The sequence below is a fragment of the Protopterus annectens genome, chromosome 5.part0 (assembly GCF_019279795.1).
Source record: "Protopterus annectens isolate FY-2018-M chromosome 5.part0, PAN1.0, whole genome shotgun sequence".
Taxonomy (NCBI): Eukaryota; Metazoa; Chordata; order Ceratodontiformes; family Protopteridae; genus Protopterus; species Protopterus annectens.
In genome coordinates, this window is record NC_056735.1 from 1,032,561,313 (window position 1) to 1,032,576,410 (window position 15,098).

At 46.7% G+C, this 15,098-nt stretch overlaps 1 protein-coding gene across 2 annotated transcripts in view; it reads right to left on the reverse strand.

Moving 5' to 3' along the window:
* The window catches only part of UXS1 (UDP-glucuronate decarboxylase 1), a 1,006,428-nt gene that overhangs the window by 266,182 nt on the left and 725,148 nt on the right, over positions 1-15,098 (reverse strand). The window lies entirely within an intron of this gene.

A 15,098-nucleotide genomic window follows, 5' to 3' on the forward strand; every position in this document is an offset into this window, starting at 1 on the left:
CACCTTCGAGCCACTACCTGCATAAGTGGGTCGAAGGCGGAGACACCCAGGAGGTGGAGGGTCGGGATCCAAAGCCTCCAGGTATACCGACTCATCCTTGGAGGGATCAATGGATGGCCAATTCCCCTCTGTTTGAGGAGCTCAAGGATGTCTGAAAAGGAGACATCCTCAGAGGGGAGGGAACCCCTCCGACTCATCTAAGTCGGTATCAGATGTAGTAGACTCAGGGGAGTCTGTGTGTTTCCTCTTACACGTCCTCTTCCGAGGGGCTCACCTGCAGGATCAGGAGAAACTTCGGAAGAGGAAGATATTCCCAATGGGGAAACCTGGGGCGATGGATCCCTGGGCCTGAGAGCAAGAGGCTGGCAAGAGGTGTCTACAGGCACCAAGAGGGAGGAGCTAAGAGGGATGGACGTTGACCTGGCTCAGGAGCCAGGACACTCCTCATCACCTCAAAGGCTCCCCCGGAGACCGAATATTCCCGTTCGAGGAAATAGGAATTCCCGGCCCACTGAGAGGGAAGGCTCGAGGTCGATGTCGGTGCCGAGCTTACCAAAGCCCCGAGAGGGAGAGCGGGTCGGACAAGGGTCCGATGCCACTAGCCCCTCGGAGCCGACCAGGAAACTCGGCCGGATCCCTCCAAGGAAGGTCTCAAGGAGGAGATCGGGCGAAGACGACGGAGCCGGCGATGTATCGGCTCCGGCAAACAGTCGCTGTCCCGAAGCTCCGGCTCCGAACTCTGGTGGGGAGTCGGAGGAGGAAGTTCAAGGGTGAAGCAATAGCGAAGTCTGCTGAGACTGGCTATGGAGCATTTGGGCCAGTGCCTGCGACTTTAACAGCCTGCTTACCACCCTCTCTAAATCGTGGTCAGACAGCCTGGAAGATCTGAAGATTGGCTCCGATGACTCCGCTCCGACAAAAAGAGGAGACCCGGAGCCGAGTGGATCGATTCTAAAGACGGGACCGAGATCTCTTCTTGGAGGAAGTCATCGGAGCCGGCGTCCTATGGGTTCCAGATGGAGCGAAGGCTTCGCTCCGATACTGGATACCGCGTCGGCTCCAGCCGGAGCCAAGGCAACAGCAGATTGGGTGTCGGAACCGACCTAGCTTAGAAGGAGAAAGATCGTCTCCGGCCGGAGCCGATCTCGACTGGTGAGTCGGAGCCACCGGGGAGGCTTGGAAGCTGTAGCCTGACCCTGGATGGCTTGGAAGGTTTACTGGACCCAGGTTTAGTGGGTGAACCTTCCGGCTTTAGCAAGCCACGGAGGATTAGCTTGTTCCTCCTCTCCTGCAGGACTCGCTGGCTAAAAGAGTGACACAAAGCACAGGTGTCCTGCAGGTGTAAAGGCCCCAGTAAACACAAGAAGTGTGACCGTCTGTCAGAGACATTTTCTGACAGCACGAGTCACACTTCTTGAAGCCCAAGACCTTTACCTCTTTAGACATAGTCTATGGAAAAAAGAGTAATAAATACTCACACAGACACACACACACCAAAAACAGTCACACAAATTAATCCCCAAACACAGACACACAGATAGGGATTAATAAGGAAGGCCTAGGCCTAACTGAAAATTTTAAAACTTTTTATAAAGTATAAAATTTTTCTAAAAGGGGAATAGGGTGGTTAAATGTGACACTAAACACTAAAAAATAGGGGAAGATAACCCTGACTAAAGCTGTTTGAAACTCACTTACCTCAGCTGGCAAAAAAGGAGACCTCTTCGCAAAGCGGCAAACGAGATCTGAGGTAGTTCCGCCTTGCATCATGGGATATAGGGTTGCCTCGAGCTGGTAAAAGGAGTTCTCAAGCTAAAGCAAGTGCCGAGTCGGAGCCGAGGATCGGCTCCGAACCCGAAGGCGAGATTGACAACTTAACATTGGCAGACAAGTGGACTTTGACTGAAGAGTAAGTTAGTCCTGAGTGCAGTAGCTCACATAAAAAGGACAGGACCATTGGCATTGGAGTAATAAGAGGGTCTTGTTTTTTCCTTTGACATCACTTGGAGAATCTGCGCCACTTTGACACGTAGTTTCTCCTGGTACTAGGTTTTCTGGCCTCCTGCAGAACATTGAGTATGCCCTCTGAATACAGGTGTCTGTAAGGGATTAGAACCCTATTACCCATAAGGTCAACTTCAGGTTGTTCACCTGTGAGTGGAGTAGGGATCCCTTGTCCTGTATCAGTGGGGTAACCTGTGCTGATTACCCTTGGCTAGTAATTGGAGGAGGGGGGAAGTACAGTTGTGTACACTTACCATAAATGTAGATGTTTGAGTGTATTCACTGTTGCAGTCATTACATTTGGGTTATCTGCCTGCAGGTTGCCCTCAGCCAGCCTGAATACCAGAGTCTTGGATTCCTGCACTGGATGTTGTCTCTTCCATGATGTCAGGTTGTCAGGGGTATAAAACATGTAGCCGACACCATTACATCAGTTTTTCTTGCCACAGATATCAGGTGCCCCCACAATGGGAAGCAATTATATGTTATATTACACCTCCATCAAAAGCAAATACACCAGAAAGCTTAAAACAAGGAGGAAAGGTAGAGCCAAGAGAAGTCAGGGGGCTGGAGGGAGGGTAAACAGGACTGCAACAGTGAATACACTCGAACATCTACATTTATGGTAAGTGTACACAACTGTACTATGTTCTTCATGTTTCACTGTTGCAGTCATTACATTTGGGTTGATTCCCAAAGCTAAGGAAGGGAGGAGGAAGTTAAGAGAGCATTAGGGCCAGCTATTAAGCCCTGCAAGACTGCAGTGGCAAAACAAGCTCTGGATTTAGAAAAAAATAGGCATGTGGTAATGCTTGGTGAAGGTATGTACAGAGCTCCAGGTAGCAGTTTCTAGGATGTCCCTGGTAGGTACTCCTCTAAGAAAGGCTGTAGAGGTAGATGCAGCCCTAGTTCAATATGGTCTTATCCCCTGTGGGGTATGTTTTCCATGGTGCTTACAGCAGAAATAAATGCAATGGATTATCCATTTAGAAATAGTTTGCTTTGAAATGGCCTTACCCTCTGCCCCTGCAGCAAAGTCATCTAGCAGCTGTTCCGATTTTCTGAAAGGCTTAGTCCTGCCCAAATAAAATCTAAGCTGTGTGTCCACGTCAAAGAGTGCAGTATTTGTTCTCCTTTGTTTTTTTTGATTCGGGAAAAAGGTAGGCAAATGAATGGACTGATTTAGGGCCACACTAGACACCACCTTGGGCATAAAGAAAGGGGTGGTCCTGAGGGAACCCCTGTCTGCATGGAAGATAATGAAAGGCTCCACTGCCATGAGGGCCTGTAATTCAGACACTCTTCTTGCCGAAGTGATGGCTAGAAGGAAGGCTGCTTTCCAAGAAATTAATTTCAACTTTGCAGTTGCAGCTTGTTCAAATAGAGGGAGAGTGAGCTTTTCCAATACAAAGTTAAGATCCCAAACTGGAGTAGCGACTCGCCTGGGGGGGGTCTTAAATTTTTGGCTCTCTCAGGAATTGCTTGAGAAGAGGGGTGGTTCAGTATTATAGTGTGCTGAAATGGCAGAGGCATGAATTTTAATAGACGAGAAGGATAGGCCCTTGTGGAGCATTTCTGTTAAATACTGAAGAATATGCGGCAAGCTGGGTACAGTTGTGTCCATCCCCTGAGTCTGGCTCCAGGAACAGTATCTTTTCCACTTTTCAGCATAGCATTTCCTAGTACCGGGCCTCCTTGCCTCCAGAATAACATCTAGCACATGCTTACTGAGGGATGCTATTGAAGAGCTCAAGGAATTAGCCAGGCTGCATGGGTCAGGGTTTGAAGCTGAGGGTGCAGAATCGGGCCCACCTGCTGGGACAGCAGAGAAGGTGTCTGAGGTAGGTGCCATGGTTCCAGCAGTGTCACACTGTGCAAGAGGAGGTACCAGTGCTGGCATGGCCAGTCTGGTGCGACCAGTATTGTTCCTTGGCTTGTCCTGTTTGATCTTTAGTAGAACCTTCGAGAGGAGAGGCAGAGCGGGAAAGGCATAAACCAAGAGGCTTTCCCCAAGTAAAGGACAGGGCATCCACTTTCCAAGCTTGATTGTGGGAAGCCCTTGTGCAGAATTTGTCCAATTGGTAGCTCTGAGGGGGAGGCAAACAGGTCTATCTCTGGAGTCCCCCCATTTGTTCCTCAATAGGTTGAATATTTTTGGTTTCAGTTTCCATTCATGTGGGTTCATGAGATTTCTGCTTAGGTCGTCTGCCAGTGAATTTAGTTTGCATGGCAGGAACTGAGCTTGTAGGTCCACTTTAGCTAAAGGCTGTGTTCCACAGAGCCATGGCTAGTCTGCAAAGAGGGTACAAGTGGGTTCCCCCCTGCTTGTTTATGTACCACATAACTGTGGTGTTGTCAGTCTTTACCAATAATTGTCCTGGAAGAATGTGGTCTTTGAAGGCTGTCAGGGAATTCTGTACAGCTAACATTTCTTTTTGGTTGATATGCAGGTGCATCTGTCTCGGGTTCCATTTACCCTGAATACACTGCCCTGCCAACTGAGCCCCCCCATGCATAGTCTGATGCGTCTGTTGTTAGGGTTTGGGAGGCAGGGGGTAGAGTGAAGGGGAGCTCCATGTTGTGGTGGCAGGCCTCTGCCCACCAGGGCCTCTGTCTTTATACTAGGAATGATAGGAATCAATGATTCCAGGTCCTTAGAACGTTGGCACCATAGGCTTTTTAGATACCATTGTAGTTTCCTCATATGCAGTCTTGCATATGGAATTAGTAGAATGCAAGAGGCCATGAACCCCAGGGATTGCAGAATTTTCCTTGCAGATAGCTGGGTGTTTGTGGCCAGTAGTTTGAAGTACACTGTCAAATAAACTTGTTTCTCTGGAGTGAGGAAAGCCATCTGGAAAGTTGTGTTCAAGCTTGCTCCCAGGAATACAATCTGTTGGCAGGGTACTAGGTGAGATTTATTTTTGTTTATGGTGTACCCCAATGAGGTTAGGAGTTTCTTTACGACTGCCAGATGTTTTAATAGCAAGTCCCGGCTTTCTACCTGAATCAGACAATTGTCCAAGTATGGGTATATTTGAATATTTCTCTTCCTGCAAAATGCAATGGCTGTAGCTAGACACTTTGTGAATACCCTGGGTGCAGTAGATAAGCCAAAGGGAAGTGCAGAGAACTGATAGTGCATGGAGCCTGCCCTGAAGTGTAGGTATTTCCTGCAAGATTCCCTTATTGGAATGTGCAGGTAAGCTTCCTTTTAAGTCTAAGGTTGCCAACCAGGCATCTTTGCCTAGCATAGGAAGCAGCTGTTGAAGTGTTAGCATTTTGAATTTTGGAATTACCAAAAAGGTGTTTAGAATAGAGAGGTCCAGGATAGGACGCCAGGAGCTGTCTTTTCTGGGTACCAGGAAAAGTCTTGAATAAAAACCTTGACCCCTTTCTTCTGTTGGGACAGGTTGAATAGCCCTGATACTTAGAAGAGAGAACCTGCTATTGAGCCTCTGCCCATTGCTTTGGGGGTAGGTCTGGCCAACCGATTGGGGTTGGTAGGGTGTGGAAGTGGAATCTGTGTGTGGAAGTGGAATCTGTATCCTTGGGAAACTACATTTAAAACCTATTTGTCCTGGGTAATGAGTTCCCAGTTTTTTGCATGCAAGGAGAGCTTTCCTCCTAAGGGAGCAGGCAGTTGAGCAGGGCTTGGAAGGGTTAAGGTTAAGTCACTGTGCCATTTTTCCATGGGGGGGGGGGTCTTACTACTTCCTGCTTTGGAAGTGGAAGCCACCCACCGCTTAGGCCTGTGCGTAGCCTGAGACTGTAACCTAAGTGGTCTGCTGTTCCTAGGTTTGGACTGAGAAGGCCTGGAAGAGGCTGGAAAGGACCAACTCTTTGAAGGCCAATGCCTACTAAATCAGGGAGGCTGTACTTGTAGGAAATATTTCACAGTTTGCATAGATTTACCTTTTTCCTCCATCTTTTTGAGGACCTCATCTGCTTTGTTGCCAAACAGGTGGTCTTGGTTTAAGAGAGCATCCAGTAATTTAGCTTTAACATGATCTCGCAAGTTTTGCTCCTTAAGCCAAGCATGCCTTCTAAGTACAGACCCAGTGACAGCAGCCCTACAAGATGCTTCTAAAGAATCAAAACCACATTGCAAGGTATGTTTACCAACTTGTTCAGCAGAATGCATTAAATCCTGTAATTCTTTGTGTTCAGCACAGTCAGGAATCAACATAATTTTCTATTTAAGTAGACCCATAATATGCTGTTGGTACTTTAACATATAAAACTGGCAATGTAAAGCCCTAATGGCCAAAGTAGCAGAAGTTTATACCTTTTTACCCCATCTGTCCAAGGCTCTAGAATCTCTATCAGACGGGGTAGGATTTTTGACAGCAGTAGCCTTAATGCCCTTTGGTCCTTGGGAAATGGTCTTTGAATCGGCAGTAGGATTCTTGAAGAGAAACTTGTGAGAGTGAGGTACTCTGTAATACCTGTCAGGTTTTCTGGGAGCTGGAGGTAAAGGGTCTGGGGACAGGCTAGATTCCAAGACAGCATCATCTACAATGTCCAGAACAGGAGGGATAGCTAAAGGCCTGTGCTGAGGAAGGCATAAGAATTCCCTAAGCCTCTTTGTTGAGTCAGAATAATCCTGGCTTTCCAAGTGGAAATGCTCCCTAAGAGTGTGCAAGATTTCACCAAAAGAAAAATCTCCTGGAGGGGAAACAGAGGGAATGGAATCCTCTGCATCAGAATCCTCATAGGTAGATAAGGGCAAATCCTGGTAATCAGAAGAAACAGAAATATCAGAATCCTGATCTGAAGAATCAGAAGGAAAATCAGTTCTAGGTCTCAGAGGGGGAAAGGCTGGCTTCCATTAATTAAAGTAATAGGTCTTCAGCCATTCTAAGCATTTGTTTTTTAGGCATATGGGCCTGACCATGCGGGTTGGATGTCAGTTTTCTAGGCGTGGGACGAGTTTTACGCCTGGATGAAGAAGATGGCGTCAGTTTAATATGCAAGTCTGTAGGCCTGAATACACCCTCAGAAGACGGTGCCTGCATAGTGACTCCGGACCCATCCAAGGTAGAGACATCCGCAGGTTCCATAGTTGAAGAAGCATCTCGCGGCATACCGGACTCCGAACGGGTGTCAGTAGAGGCCTGCGAATCTGAAGTAGCGGGTATCAGGGGCTGTGAAAGCGCCTCACTGAGTACCGGCAAACCTGCGACTAGCTTAACAGAAGCATCGTCTGCAGTTTTGGACCTTTGCGGTCTGTCACTATCTTTACTTTTTTTGGAATATGGGTAGTTGGATGGCTTACTGAAGCCATTTCTGGATAGTTATACCGAGTACCGAAATAATTAGCTGCAAATATAGACTGACGACAAATAGTTCAGGGGTTGAACAAAGCACAAAACCGACAGTGAGGGGCGTCGTGGTTTGGGCCTAAGTAAGGAATGCAGCACGAATGAAAATCTTTATGAGGTACTTGCTTTCCACAGGTAAGACAATTGTTAACTTTTACTGACATCGGTTAAGAGCAAGAAAAAGGATCCCCAATGGGGTACTTAGCTTTTTTGAAGACTTCGGTTCTGAAACTCGAAGTCGAAAATTTCAGATGTCGGCCGACCGGCACTTGTGAACTGCTTCTGCTTCAGGCACCGTGCAGCAAGAAAGACTGATGTAATGGCGTCGGCTGCATCTTTTATACCCCTGACGACCTGACATCATGGAAGAAAAGACAGTATCTGACGCAGGAATCCAAGACTCTGGTATTCAGGCTGGGTGAGGGCTACCTGCAGGTAGATAACCCAAATGTAATGACTGCAACAGTGAAACACAAAGAACATCCAATGCTGTCTTGGCCAAAATGGGGTCACCAGCAGGATTTTGGGTCTGTCCTTCTGAATTTTCAGAAGGACTTTCTGAATTAGTGTGAAAGGTACATTCCGTACATTCCCTCCCAAGAAAAGGAGAATGAGTCCACTTTCTAAGCTTGTGGATATGGATCCTTTGTGCAGAAGCTGGGCATCTGCTTGTTCTGGGGGGGGAGGCAAAGATATCTGCTTGTGGAATACCCCACCTGTTTATCAAGTCCAGGAAAACCTCTCTCTGAAGCATCCATTTGTGAGAGGGAGCCAAGGTTCTGCTGAGTTTGTCTGCCATAACATTCTCTGCTGAGGGGATATACACTGCTACCAGGTGGACCTGGAAGGAAGATGCTAAGTTCCAAATCTGGATGGCCAGGGTGCACAGGGGGTAGGACCCTGTCCCCCCTTGCTTGCTGATGTACCACAGGACAGTCATATTGTCTGCGATTACTTTCAGGGTTCCTAGCAGGAGAATAGATTTGAAGGTTAGAAGGACCATTAACAATGCCCTCATTTCCTTGATGTTGACGTGGTCCTTTTGTCTTTGAGTGGACCAATTGCCTTGAACTGAGAATTGTTTCTGGTTTGTTAGGAGGACTGCACCCCCACACCAGGTCTGATGCATCTGTGGAGACCTGTTGTTGGGACGCTGGAACTTGTAGGTGGGTTCCTAGGTTGAGTTGCAGTGCTGAGACCCACCACTGGATTTCCTTTTTTAGGCACAGGAGTAAAGGAAGGGGCGAGTCCATGGGTTGGAAGTGTTGGCTCCATAGCTTTTTCAAGACCCACTGAATTTTGCATGTGGAGTCTTGCCAGAGGTAACATCAGTATCAGAGATGCCATGTGGCCTAACATTCTCAGGAATTCCCAAGCTGTCAAGGGGGAGTGGGTAAGGATCTGAGTCTTGTCTGGGATAAAGGCTTTCATGCTCTCTGTTCTGATCTTGCACCCAAGAAAATTAAATCCTGCGAGGGGGTCAGGTGAGATTTTTCTAGATTTAGGGTAAACCCTAGTTGAGTTAGGGTAGAAGACACCTGTTGTAGGTGAAGTAGAAGAACTTGGTAGTCTTGAAGGATCAGCAGGTAATCTAGGTATGGGTATATCTGTATACCCTAAGTCCTGCTGTGAGCAATGAAGGCAATGAAGGGGGGCTAGACACTTTGTGAACACTTGAGGGGGAGTGGAGAGACCAAAGGGCAAGGCAGAGAACTGAAAATGGCAGGAGCCTATGGCAAATCACAGGTATTTCCTGTAATTTGGATGGATAGGAATGTGGAGATAGGCATCCTTCAAATCCAGGGCTACCATGAATGCCTGTGGGGGGATGAGAGGTAAGAGAAGGGGTACAGTAATCATTCTGAAGCTGGGAACTTGGAGGAAAAGGTTTAGGAAGGATAAGTCTAGAACTAGCCTCCAAGGGCAGTCTTTTCTTGGTACAAGAAACATCCTGGAGTAAAAGCCTGTTCCTGTGGGTACCTGTTCTATGGTGCCCTGTGTTAGGAGTTGCTGAATGATGGTTGGGAATAGATGGATTTAGTTTGGTGGTTGTGGAATACCTTGAAAAGGTGGAAGCATCCACCAGGTCATGAAATATCCTCTCTGAATGATGGATACGACCTATTGTTCTGCTGTTATTCTCCACCAGGCGGGTAGGGAGAGGGTGAGACGAAGGGATAAGGGTGTTTCTGGGTCTAAAGGAAGTGAGTCACAGTGGAGGTGGTCTGGATTGGTCAGACTGACTCTGAAAGGATGTAGTGGAGGAGCTGGTGGGAAACCTGGGAGTAGAATTTTTCCTGGGCTGTCTTCGTCCATTAGATTGAGGGGCTGTGTGAAAGGACTGCCTTCTAACAAAGGAGGGCTTCTGTGGGTAGTTCCTATGGTATCTGGGAATAGGGGATGCCAGATGATGCTTGAGATTCTGTAATTCCTTTCCCTTTTCTTGAAGGGATTTAAGGAGCTCAGCAGAAGCCTGTCCAAAGAAGGCCTTATTGCCCAAGGGTGCATCAAGTAATTTTGTCTGCATATCCATGAGGAGAGGTTGAAACCTTACCCAGGAGTATCGCCTTAGAACTGATCCTGATGCAGCTGATTTAGATGAGGCTTCCACAGCATCATAATTGCACTTAATGGAGTGCCTGGTCACTTGGGACACTGTGGAAAGTAGAGTGTTAACTTGGGCGTTTATGGAAGAGTCTGGCACCTCGGACAGGAGGGTAGAGGGGCTTTGGATATGGTATCTAAGACATACCTAGTCATATGTCTTTGGTAGTTGAGGGCCCTTATAGCCAGAGTAGAGGATGTATATACCTTTTTCCCTAGTCTGTCCATGAATTTGCTGTCTTTATCAGTTAGGTAAAGGGCAGCAGAAGGTAACCATCTTGAGGTTTTGTCTGCAGAGAGACCTATAACAGCTGGATCTGCTGGAGGGTTTCTAAACAGGAACTGGGTGTCCTGGGGGACCTTATAAAAATGGTCTGGGCGTTTAGAGGCTGGAGGTTGTGAGTCAGGAGACTGGGAAGCAGCCAAAAAAGCATCCTGGAAAGCAGGTAATAAGGGAGGGCCAACAGAAAGTACAGTTTTGTACCTACCATAAATGTAGATGTCCGATAGGAATGCATCTGCAGTCCTTACAAATGGGTAGTCCTGTCATCAGGCAGCCCTTCGGTCAGCCGGATTCCAAAGTCTGGGTCTGGCTTCGGCTGGTGTCGCACTTCACCCGACGTCATCGCTGCAGTTTTTCGGGTGTAAAGGCATCAGCCGACGCCATTTTCCTCAGTGTTTCTTGCCCCAGATGCCAGGTGCCCTCTTGGATGGCTAAATTTGGATAAATGCCAATGTTTCCAAATAGTAGAGAGCAAACACATAAAATAAGCATGTATGTACATATATACAAACAAATACACCATAATAGATCACCCAAGCTAGCTGAAGGATGGCAAATACCTAGGAGTACCACAGAGGGGAAGGTGGGAGGTGACTGCAGATGCATTCCTATCGGACATCTACATTTATGGTAGGTACAAAACTGTACTATGTCCTTCAAGGATGCATCTGCAGTCCTTACAAATGGGTAGAATACCATAGCTAAACTAGGGGAGGAGGAAAAAAGGAGAGATTATGGTGTAGTTAGGATCCCTTGCAAAACAGCAGTGGCAAAACCTGCTCGGGATCTAGAGTATAAAGGTAAATTGTAATGCTTGGCAAATGTATGCACGGAGGTCCAAGTAGCAGCCTCTATAATGTCCTTGGTAGCCACTAAGAAGGCTGTGGTAGTGGCTGTAGCCCTTGTGGAGTGAGGCCTGATGTTCTCTGGAGTTTTCTTTCCATGGTAGGAGTAACAAAATCTAATGCAATTTCCTATCCATTTGGAGATTGTCTGTTTTGAAATTGGTTTTCCTTCCTTTCCTTTGCATATGCTACCAGAAGCTGATCAGTTTTTCTATTGGACTTGGTCCTGTCCAGGTAGTAGCGTAATTGTCTATGTACATCCAAGGTATGCAAGAGTCTTTCTCCCCTGTTCTGTGGGTTGGGGAAGAATGTAGGTAGGTGGATAGCCTGATTTAAAGACACTCTGGATACCACCTTAGGCATAAATGTAGGATTTGTTCTCATGGACACTCTATCTTGATGGAAGATCAGGAAGGGTTGCACTGCCATTAATGCCTGTAGTTCAGAGACCCTTCTTGCTGAGGTGATTGCCAGCAGGAAAGCAGTCTTCCAGGTTAAGTATTGTAATTCTGTTGCTGCTGGTTCGAAAGGGGGAAGTGTCAATTTTTCTAGCACAAAGTTCAAGTCCCATGCTGGCAATGGTGGTTTCCTGGGAGGTTTTACATTTTTAATTCCTCTCAGAAACTGTCTGAGCAGAGGATGAGAGAAGACAGGGGGATCCAAGCTGTATTCTGCTGAAATAGCTGATGCATGTATCTTGATGGAAGAATAGGACAGGCCTGTATGGAAGAGCTCTGCCAAGTACTCCAGGATGTTGGCAATGTTTACCAGTGCCACATCTTCTCCCTTTGCAGTACTCCAAATGAGATATCTTTTCCATTTTGCTGCATAATTCTTTCTTGTTGAAGGTCTACGAGCCTCAAGGATTATGTCTTTAACCCTTTGGGATAAATTTGGGTTAATTGCTCTTATGTAATGTTCCAGGCAGTTAGCTGCAGAGTTTTCAGGTTTGGATGCAGGATGTTGTAGTTGTTCTGTGTTAACAGTAATGGGATCAGGGGTAGTTTCCATATTTGTTCCCAAGACATGCTCCTTAGCAATGGGTACCAATATTGTCTTGGCCAGTCTGGAGCTATCAGAATGATCCTTGGACGTTCCTCTTTGATCTTCAAAAGCACCTTGTGCTTCAAAGGAAGTGGTGGGAATGCGTATGCTGTCAGGTTTTTCCAACTGAAAGATAGGGAGTCCACCTTCCAAGCAAGTGGGTCCTTGTGCAGAATTTCTTTAGCTGGTGATTGAGTGGGGATGCAAATAAGTCTATTTGTGGTAATCCCCATTCTCTTGTGATGGCTTTGAAGATGTCCGGATGCAGCATCCATTCGTGGGCATCTGTGGTAGTTCTGCTTAATATGTCTGCTAGAATGTTTTCTTTTCCCGGGACAAAAATTGCTTGTAACTGAATGTTGTAGCTCAGAGCCACATCCCATAGGTCCAGTGCCAGCCGGCATAGAGGATATGAATGTGTGCCTCCCTGTTTGTTGATAACTGTGGTGTTGTCTGTCCTTATCATCAACTGACCTTCTTGGAGAAATGGTCTGAATGACTGGATTGCCAATTTTACTGCCAGCATTTCCTTTAGATTTATGTGCAGGCGCAGCTGGTCTTGAGTCCATAAGCCTTGTATGCACTTGCCCAGCATGTGTGCCCCCCAACCGAGGTCTGAGGCATCTGTCGTGATGGTTTGGCTTGGTTGACTGTTGCAGAAGGGCAATCCTGTGTTTGATTGACAGGCCTGAGCCCACCATAGGAACTCTTGCTTCAGGCATGGGATTATTGGAATTTTGGTTTCTAGGCTGTGCTTGTGTTGGGACCACAAATTCTTTAGGTACCACTATACTTTTCTTGCAGTTAGATGGTTCTGCTTTGTTAATGCCAAGAAGTAGAGAGGTAGTTGCTCTTTCTTTTCTGCAGTTAGGAATGCCATTTGTTTTGATGTGTCCAGCTCTGCACCCAGAAAGGTTATTCTTTGGGATGGAATCAGCCTTGACTTTTTTATATTGACTGTATATCCCAGGGCTTGCAGCAGGTAAATGACTCTTTGTAAGTCTTCTGTTAGCTTGCTTTTGTTGTCCGCTTGTATCAGGCAGTCGTCCAGGTAGGGATAAATTTGGATCCCCTGAAGTCTGCAATGAGCAATTACTGATGCCAGGCATTTGAACACTCTGGGCAGTAGATAAGCCAAAGGGTAATGCTGAGAATTGATAATGCTCTGATCCTGCAAGAAATCTGAGGTATCTTCTGCAAATTGGTCGTATGGGGACGTGCAGGTATGCCTCCTTGAGATCTAGAGTTACCAGCCAAGACTCCTTGCCCAGCATGGGAAGAAGCTGCTGTAGGGTCAGCATTTTGAATTTTGGAACAATGAGGAATGTGTTTAAAGCGGACAGGTCGAGAATAGGCCTCCATTTGCTCTCTTTTCTTGGTACCAGGAAGAGTCTGGAGTAAAATCCCTTTCCTTGTTCCATAGTTGGTACCTTTTCCACAGCTCTCATTCTTAATAGTTGAGATATTTTCTTTAGAGCTTCTGCCCTTTGAGCAGGTGGTAGATTTGGCATTCCTCTCTTTCCTGGTAGAGTATGGAAATGGAACCTGTAACCTCGGTCTATAGTTTGCAAAATCCATTTTTCCCTTGTGATGCAATGCCAGTTCTTTGAAAATAAGGTTAGCTTTCCGCCTAAGGGTGCTTCAGTTGTTCCCTGGTAGCGTGCCACAGCCAAGTCACTGTGAGTGTGTTGTTGTAGTGGTGGTGGCTGTGCCTCGCTGGTTGTTACCTTGCCACTGGCCCCCTGTAGGCACCCCTGGATTGGTTTCTGCCTCTTGAACGCCTATTCCTGCCTCTCTGTGTCTTAGAGGAGTCCGGAAAGGACCAATTCTTGTAGGGCCAGTTCCTGCTAAACCTTGGAGGTTGAACCTGTAAGAAATCTTTCACTGTTTGTACAGATTCTCTTCCATCTTTTAGTACCTGCTGTGCAGGGAACCAAATAAAATGACTTTGTCCATGGGTGCATCCAAAAGCTTTGATTTGACATGGTCTGGTAATGCCTGCTCTTTCAACCATGCATGTCTCCTGATAACTGTGCCAGTCATGGCTGATCTAAAGGAAGCCTCCAGTGCATCATAGCCACATTTTAAAGAATAGTTACTAACCTGCTATATGTTATGTACCATTTCCTGAACATATTTTTATCTAAAGATTCTTCAGAGGACAGCTTTTAGTTAACTGGTCAAGCATAAACTCTTGATATTGAATCATATGAAATTGGCAGTTCAAAGCCCTAGCTGACAAAGTAGCAGAGGTGTAAACTTTTTTACCCCATCTCTCTAAGGACCTGGATTCCCTTTCAGAGGGAGGGTTTTTAGTAGATGTAGTTGCTACAGCTTTAGGGCCCTGGGAGATACTCTGGATCTGCAAAAGGAGCCTTGTATAAATGGTGATGAGTGTCCGGACCCTGTAGAACCTATCGGGCTTAGCAGGGGCCGGAGGTAATGAATCAGGAGCAGTGCAAGCATCATTAAATGCATCATCTACAACAGAAAGAACTGGAGGTATAGCTAAAGGCCTATGTTGTGGCAAATGTAGAAAGGTTCTAAGCCTTTTTCTGAGTCTGAGAAATCTTGGCCCTGCCACTGAAATTGCTCCCTCATAGCATGCAAGGTTTCCCCAAAGGAAAATTCCTCAGGTGGAGAGGCTGAAGGAATGGACTCTTCAGCATCAGAGTCTTCGTAAGGGGAATAAGGAGCCTCAGGAGGGTCTGTATGTTCTGAGTCATCAGAGGAATCATCTGTGGATACTGGCTCAGGGGCTCTGCTCTAGGCCTCTTCTCTGGAGGTGGATGAGAGGTCCTGTCTGGATGAGGCTGGGATCCAATTAAAGAAATGAGATCTTCAGCCAAAGAAAGCATATGGGAACTGGTGCTGGGCCTGTGAGAGGGGTTTGGCAGGCACCGTTTTGAAGCTTTGGCTGCTTTAGCCCGGCAAAGGCCTTAATAGACATGGCTGCAGGAGGCCTAGCAGCTCCATGTGCAGGGGTTGAAATAT